The 7,734-nt window shown below is 41.1% G+C and overlaps 1 protein-coding gene across 4 annotated transcripts in view; it reads left to right on the forward strand.

The window, feature by feature from the left end:
- The first annotated feature begins 3,008 nt into the window (after positions 1 to 3,008).
- amot (angiomotin) overlaps positions 3,009 to 7,734 on the forward strand; it is a 55,398-nt gene continuing 50,672 nt past the window's right edge. For 3 of the 4 annotated variants that reach the window (XM_046040191.1, XM_046040190.1, XM_046040195.1), the window contains exon 1: positions 3,009 to 3,276. The gene's annotated coding sequence lies outside the window, so the exon portion shown is untranslated. Of the gene's footprint in view, positions 3,277 to 3,882; positions 3,963 to 7,734 lie in introns of those variants that run through there. The other variant, XM_046040194.1, reaches the window with a different exon arrangement.

Genomic DNA, 7,734 nt, shown 5'->3' on the forward strand with positions numbered 1-7,734 from the left:
GAGGAACGCACAGACCTGTATATTGGGGAGACTAAACAACCACTACACAAACGCATGGCTCAACACAGAAGGGCCAACTCCTCAGGTCAAGACTCTGCAGTCTACTTACATCTGAAGGACAGAGGACACTCGTTTGAGGACCACCAGGTGCACATTTTAGACAGAGAAGATGGATGGTTTGAAAGAGGTGTCAAGGAAGCCATCTACACCCGGGTTGAGAAGCCGTCATTAAACAGGGGAGGGGGTCTACGCCACCACTTATCCCCCACTTACAATGCTGTCCTTTCATCACTTCCCAGGAAACTCAACAAACGTAACCTATTGGCCTCAGGTGAAGATACCAACGATGGTCGTTCAGTCTTGGCCACCGGTAGTCCTAACGACTGTCGTCACAGCAACCAGGAACACTAACGAACCAGCGGTATCGATGACCCAGGCAAACGACCCCACTGAGGTTAAATAGCTGAGCTTCCCTGCCAGTCAGTCAGAACTGAAGAAGTCCTTTGGATGAGGGACGAAACGTCTTCCAGTATCTTCAACCAAGTCCAGTTGCCCTTGTTTTTAACCTTCGTTGGATTAAAATGTACTGATACACACACTGAAACCATTTCAACAAGTTTTATATTGAAAAGTACAAATACAATTACCATTTTGTTTGCATAAAAAACAGCAAATACCGTTTGTAAACATATGAAAATCATCTAAGTGTGCATTATCAAGATATGATATTTTATAGGTAATACAATGACCCCGAAACTGCATTAAGCCCAAAAACTGACATACTGTACATAATGTTAAGTCCTCTACCTCCCAAGAAAGCAGCTGGACGTTTAGCAAGCTAGCAACTTTACCTCAATATTTGAGCTAGCGTGACAAGTAACATGTAGGCTAATGTTACTTTTTCAAATATATATAAATATAAATATATATTACAAGCACGGCTTTTTTTGCCTCCACGACGTCGGTCTCTCACATTTTCTTTTGCATTTCCTCCTTGCCGAATTGGAACTAAACTGTGTCCTGCTAATCTAGCAAACCTGCATTCACGTGAGTGAGCTAGGCTAGGATGTGGACGTGGATGTAACGAACGAGTACCGTCTGCAGCTCTGATTGGCTGGAAGTGAGCAGCAAAACTGATAATCTTGATTGGTTGGACTTGCCGCAGATTTATTCAAAACATACAACAGACGGTTTTTGAATGTAATGTAGCCACCATTTACTTGTTTGGCGTGAGGGATGTGACCTGCAAAAAGATAATGTAGTGGCTGCTCCAGTTTTAAATCTCTTACTGTTCAGTAGTGATGGCAAGTTCGACTCTTTTGACAGACTCGTTCAATAAAATCTCGTTCATTTGAACAAGGCTGGTTATTGTGGCGCTGCAGCCCTCTAGTGGGGATTAAAAAACAGCGCCGTTCTCAAACACGGAAGGCTGTCTGGCTTGCTTTATTTGACAAAGTATAATGCACAAATTCACCTCTTGATTACTGTATATCATCATTATATAAACCCCCCTGGGCCCACAACCAAATTCAAACCATGTAAAAACCACAGAAATATGTCTATATGCAATCCACTACTCCGCCTAAATCCTCTCATTTTCACAATCTTTCCCGAGTATACAACCAGACCAGCCACATAAAGGCTTATGTATATAATTACTAACATTCATCATCAAATTTGCAGTAAATATATTGAAGTAATAAGCTTGATGACAGTGACTGTTACCTGACGGCCGACCTGCCTCTCATTGTCCGGCGCTGGCAGTCACTCAGCCTGCTGAGTGAACGAAAGACTGAGGAGGACCCATGTGAGCGGTGAACAAGGTTCATTCCTGCTCCACAATAGCTGTTACGTGACAAATGAATGACTCAAACAGACCCACAGTTGAGAGTCGTGAACTAATCAATTCTGTTTCCTGTGCTGACGGAGCCCATGCAGCTGCCGTGTGACGGGTGAACATAAGAGTCCAAGATTCTTCACGCATGCGAGAAAATGAACGAATCACTCACTGAGACAACCCGTTCCTCCCGAGTCATACACACGATTAGGTCTTATGAACGAAACGTTCTTTGAGCGACACAACACTACTGTTCAGAAAACTCAATTTTCTTGTGTGCACCTGTACTTTTGAAGTTTAATGTTTTGTTTGACATGTTTGTGTGTAAGATGTATTTTAACATGACACTTATTTGCCAATATAATCTTATTAAACATTACTTTTCACGAGTAGCTATTTGTGTACTTAGTTGAAAAAATATAAAAGGGCTTTCAGTGCATTTTTTGCAGTAATAAATGCACTGAAATACAAGCATGAATAAGTTAACTTAGTAATTACACATATCTAAAATATACTAAAACTTTAGCATATTCAAATGGTTATTTTTAAAATAGGCTTTCAGTACATTGTTACACTAATAATTTTGAGCATACATTTTCAAATATACAAAAAATATGTAAAACAAAGTTGAAATAGTACACGTACGTACGTACGTAGTACATTTACGTATAACTTTAACTTAAAGTATATTTTTATATAATGTATTTCTTGAAAGTGTACTATAGTACAATTATTTTAAAGTGTGTTCAAAGTTAGTATACAGTACAATTCTTTCTTAGTATATTTAAAATGTACTATTAAAAATTTTAATATGTTTGAAATACTATAAAGTGTTTTTTTTCCACCCGGGTAGGCTCTAATCTTGTGCTTATACCTTTAGTTCCGTCTTTTGATAGGATTCGGCAGTCTTTTTGTCCTCAGGGGCAGTTTGGTTTACAAACAATAAAAACAGCAAATAAAACATAGCCTACTGTTTGTTATAACAATGTATTTGTTTTATAATAATTAGATTTATACGATTAAAAACAGTCTAGAGAAGAAGAAGGAGGAGGAGGGATTTCCCTGCTGAAACCCCCCCTCTTTCCTCCAGTTTCCATTAGCTGGAGGAAGGGGGGAGGCTGGACATTCCTCTCATACTGCAGACTAGCAGGGGGGTGGGGGGGAGCTTCGTGCCACTTCTCCTGTACAGCTTCTTTTTTTATGTGGCTAAACATGAAATTTACGAGGAGGGACGAAGACTTTGCGGCCGCTTCAAGGCTCCTATTCCAGGAGAAAGGATTAAACCCCGCAGAGAGCCTCACAACGGACCGGCAGCAGCCACTTTTAGGATTGTAACGTTTTCCGCAGCCCGATGAGTCGCTTCAGTTCCACAGGAAAGCAGAAAAATAACAGAAACTGATGTTTCATTGAACTGAAGGGCCGGGGAAGTAAACAGAAAGGTAACGCTGCGTTTACTGCCATAGCATGATGTTGAAACGTGTGCTTAGCCACTGTGCTCTTCATACAGTGAAAACTTTGAGGGAGACTAAACTCTGTTTCTGTAGGACCGAGGGGCCCAGGGAGTTGGACTCAGAGCCTGAAATTTCTCTCCTCGCTCTGTCCCTGTGATATAAACACTCCTCTGTACTTTTACCACTTTCTTCCAGCTTCCCTCTCCCTCTCTTGTCTTGCCCCTCCCCCGCTCCATTTCTCTAACTTCCTGTCATCTGTTCTGCCCATTTTCTTTTTTTTTTTTTTGTAAATCCTGGCCTGCTGACTAGACTAACTCTCGCAGTAGAAAGAAAACTTTTCTCATAATCTAGCATTTGGATTGGGACTGTAAAATGATTTCCCAAAATCTAATATGATGAAATACAAGAGAGTTAATGATTTTTGTTGAAAAGCCAGCAAATTCTGATTTTACAAACAGTTAACTTTAAGATCGAAGAGTCAAGAAAGAAAGATATTACTGGGGTCACTCCATTTGGGCTACTGTATAGTTTGTGTCTCCCAATTTAAAGAGTAAAAGTCAGAAAAGTGCTCTGATGGAAAGTTCTCATGAAATAGTAAACGGCTACCAGTTGTCAAACAAGGACCAGGAGAAATTAGCTGGTTGAGATACTCATCCTCCCCTGGCCTTGTCTCGGTAAGCAAGTCTTTCCATCTGTATGATTGAATTCATGTGAGCCTTCCATCTCTGGAAGGAAGGGAGAGAGCATGATTTCCATTACCTCAAAATGAGTCTTTTGGCGACAGTCATACCCAGCATCAAGGACTGTTGCATGGCTGTAGGAAAGCACAGCATGGACTGAACCATAGATGGCTTCCAGCTTCCTTTTATAGGCCTTTGAGTTCCAATCTATTATTTTGGGCCAGAATGTAGTAAGTGAAGGGCAGAGCCAAATGATGTCAAACAAATCAAAATAATCTTGGGCAACCTGGATTTATAATAGTAAAGACATGTGGACAACTTTGAACTGGATCAGCTGGTGTCTGCTGTTAACTAGGGGTGCGATGAGCCATTTAGATGACAAGACGATTTTAACACTTTAACTCTTCAATGCTGAATTATATGACAATTTTGAGCATTAAACACTTAACAGTTCAGTGTGTAATATTTCTTATGATCTATTGACAGAAATGCAATTTACGATCCATAACTATGTTTTCAGTGGTGTATAAAGACCTTACATAATGAACCTTTATGTTTTTATTACCTTAGAATGAATCATTTCTAGCTACAAAAGCCCAGGTCCCCCCTTCCATGGACGTCGGCACGTTGCGTCGTCATGTTTCTACAGTAGCTGAAAATGGACACACGCTCTTCTTGTTCTACTTCTAGTAGAATTCAGGCAGTGTAGACACTCATCACTACGTTGAATACGTCCGTTAGAAGAAGTAGTAGTAGTAATAAAATACTGCAGGGGTTGGCAAATACGTTTTGCACCAGAGCAATATTTTCAACCATGAGATGGTGGGTGAGAATATAAGCCATAATATTTGATGCTATTGTTATGTTGTTCGGTTAGCTCAGTCGGTAAAGTGCTGGACTCTCACCTCGGGACAATTTTTTTTTCTCTCTCTGCAGCGAATGTTTCTAAGATTACAGCATGTGCTGCAGTGTATGTGTTTCGGTGTTTGATCCTCATCCATCAACCTATGGATGCTTTTGCATTTCCCAAGTATCTCCAGGCAGAGGACATTTAGGGGAATCATGTTTTCTGACAGCTCTTTCAGAGGTGTGTCAAGCAATCAGACTCTTAATGTCGTTCAGATTTTTTCAAAGTAAACGCTCAGTTCAACTCCAAATACTAAATTACATAAAACAAGCTTCTCGTGCTTTTATTTTGTAGGTAAAACCCCTAAAGAGGAAGTGATTATGTGAGTAACTGTTGCTGCCATGTCTGAGATCTATTTCAGCACATCAAAGCATTTTTTAATTTATATTTTTTACTATGAAAGCGCTGTAATCTGGCAGCAGGCCAGATGTTATTGCTGGTGGGCAGTTTTGGCGAGGGTCCATAATCACAGAGAGAATTATTGTGTTTCCCTTGTCAATGTTTGTATAAACTTTATCTAATGTGTGGTTTATAATGGACTGTGATCAGTCATTGTTCTAAGCAGGTTATAAGAGGTGTTAACTTCCATAAAGTGCAGCTCACTATCCCAAACAGAGCAGGGTTGCGCTTCAGTTCTTAGATGTTTATATTGCAAAACTCTACCAGCTACGTTACCACTGTGTCACAAACTGGCTGCAACTCATAGCGCATCTGGGAGTGAGGCATTGTTTGTAGTGGAATGGGTGTTGGACCTTTACAGTCTGAATGTCTTGCCACGTGGGCTGAGAGTTGTAGTTGTTGTGTAAGTGGTCCTCTTTATGTAGGATGTAGTTAGGTTTAGCCTTTCTGATGCAGTTTTGGAGGTTGGTTCTGGCTGTGCTGTAGTACTGCAAAAGTATTCCAGTCTGTTGTCAGAATTTACTGTTTTGGAGTTCAGAGACTGCTCCCTATGGCCAAACAGTAAAGCCCTGGATATACTAGCTTTTAACTACACATTCGTGTATGCAAGATGGCTGACGCATATCCTGCGTTCCTCTGGAGCGTAGGTTGTGCACATCTCCAGAAACGAACGCTTTGCGTCCGCAAGATGCAATTCAGCACTTGAGCATGGGGGCAGTATGTTGATCTGACAGGCAGGTTAGCAGCAATCTACTGTTCCGCACACCCGCCCAGGTGGTGGTGGTATGCAGTTGGCTTGCCAACTGCCATTAAATGCAAAAGAAGAAGAAGGTCAACAACAGATTTAAAAGGAGATTTATTGTGGGATGTTTACAATAAAACTCCTGGAGCTCGTCCGCAATTACCGAAATTGTTATGATCTGGTCTCAAATTCACACCGTCCTCGAGTGTCGCTATGTTTGGTTTGTTTACGATGTGCAATTTTAGAGGTTTTCAAGGAAGATAATCTGGTGGTGGCCTCCTAGTGAATTCACATTTAATCGTCCAGGTACACGCAAAGTACGCAGGCAAGTACGTGAACAATAACGTTTGTGTCTATGCCTACGCCTTGGTGTTTCTAAACTGGAGCCAGGAACAAACAGAGGTCGTCGGACTGCCAAAAGTAGGGGCAGCGAGTAGCCTTGTATGAGTCTTTGATGTTAGTGTAAAGGTGGTCCAGAGTGTTGTGTCCCCTAGTTGAGCAGGAGAAATGTTGATGGAATACAGTCCTGAGGTTAGTATGGTTGAAAACACCGCCTATGATAAAGGCATTGTCCGGGTGTTTGGTCTGTTGCTGATAGCACACTTACCGCAAACAGTTCTGTTCTCTATGTGTGCATGCCCAATGTGGGTTGCTATTTATGGGTTTTTTTGAGTGCATTCTAACTTTTGGAAAAAAAGTGACAGTATTGTGAAACTGCTTATTAAAATGCAATCTGTATCTGAATAGATACCCGGATATTAATGGTACGATATTACCTTTGTGTTTACACAATGTATTTTTAATTCATTCTCGTTATCCTCATTGAGATCTCTGTGAGTCATTTGAGATGACAGACTCTCTTAAAATTATTACGGAGTATTGTGAGTTAGGGGAAACTTTATAAACATAGTGAATTGCTGTAAATTCATTATTATTTTCCCCTCTTGTAAATTCTGCAAATGTGGGATTTTTAGAAAATGAAACTGACGTGGTGGATAACGAATGACATCTGCACTGGCAACTGCAGTGTGTTCACTTCACTGTCGCTTTACATGGTCCATGCTTGTGAAATATCCACCGTGTCTGCGTCTTGTAACGTAATATATAACATCTCTCTCTGTGTTTGTCTGCAAAATGCTAAAATGGGTTTATTTAAATATCCCTGGGCGGCAATTAAAGAGGTGGTATTATGCTGTTTGGCTTTTCCCCTCTCCTTTATTGAGTTATATTTCTTTTTTGTGCATGTAACAGGTTTGCAAAGTGAAAAAGCTCAAAGTCCAGCCCAAAGGGAGTTTCCATCTGCCACAGAAAGCTCTGCTCTGAACTGCTTGAAAACAGCTCGTTTGTAGTCCAGCCATTTCCCTTCCTGCACTTTGACGTCACAATGAAAACGCGTCATAAAGCTTGCCAAGCGGCTAGCGGGGTCAGGCACGCCCTCAAATCAAGCTAGTCTGAGCGGAGGCCCTTGGATTTTAGTTAAGCCCCTTTTCCACTGCACAATATATCCATTGTAGAAATGTTGTACCTGTACCTGCTTCCAGGTACTTCGTATCACCTCACCTCCGTCGAGGTCCCAAGCGAGCTGAGGGATACTAAAATGTAACGTGAAAACACGACAGACTGCTGATTGGTCAGAGAGAATATTCACTATTCACTGCATCATCATTGCTGCACCAGACAGAGGCCAGCAACACAATGTTTTATATTTTACAGTTTCC

The sequence above is a fragment of the Micropterus dolomieu genome, linkage group LG23 (genome assembly GCF_021292245.1).
Source record: "Micropterus dolomieu isolate WLL.071019.BEF.003 ecotype Adirondacks linkage group LG23, ASM2129224v1, whole genome shotgun sequence".
Classification (NCBI taxonomy): Eukaryota; Metazoa; Chordata; class Actinopteri; order Centrarchiformes; family Centrarchidae; genus Micropterus; species Micropterus dolomieu.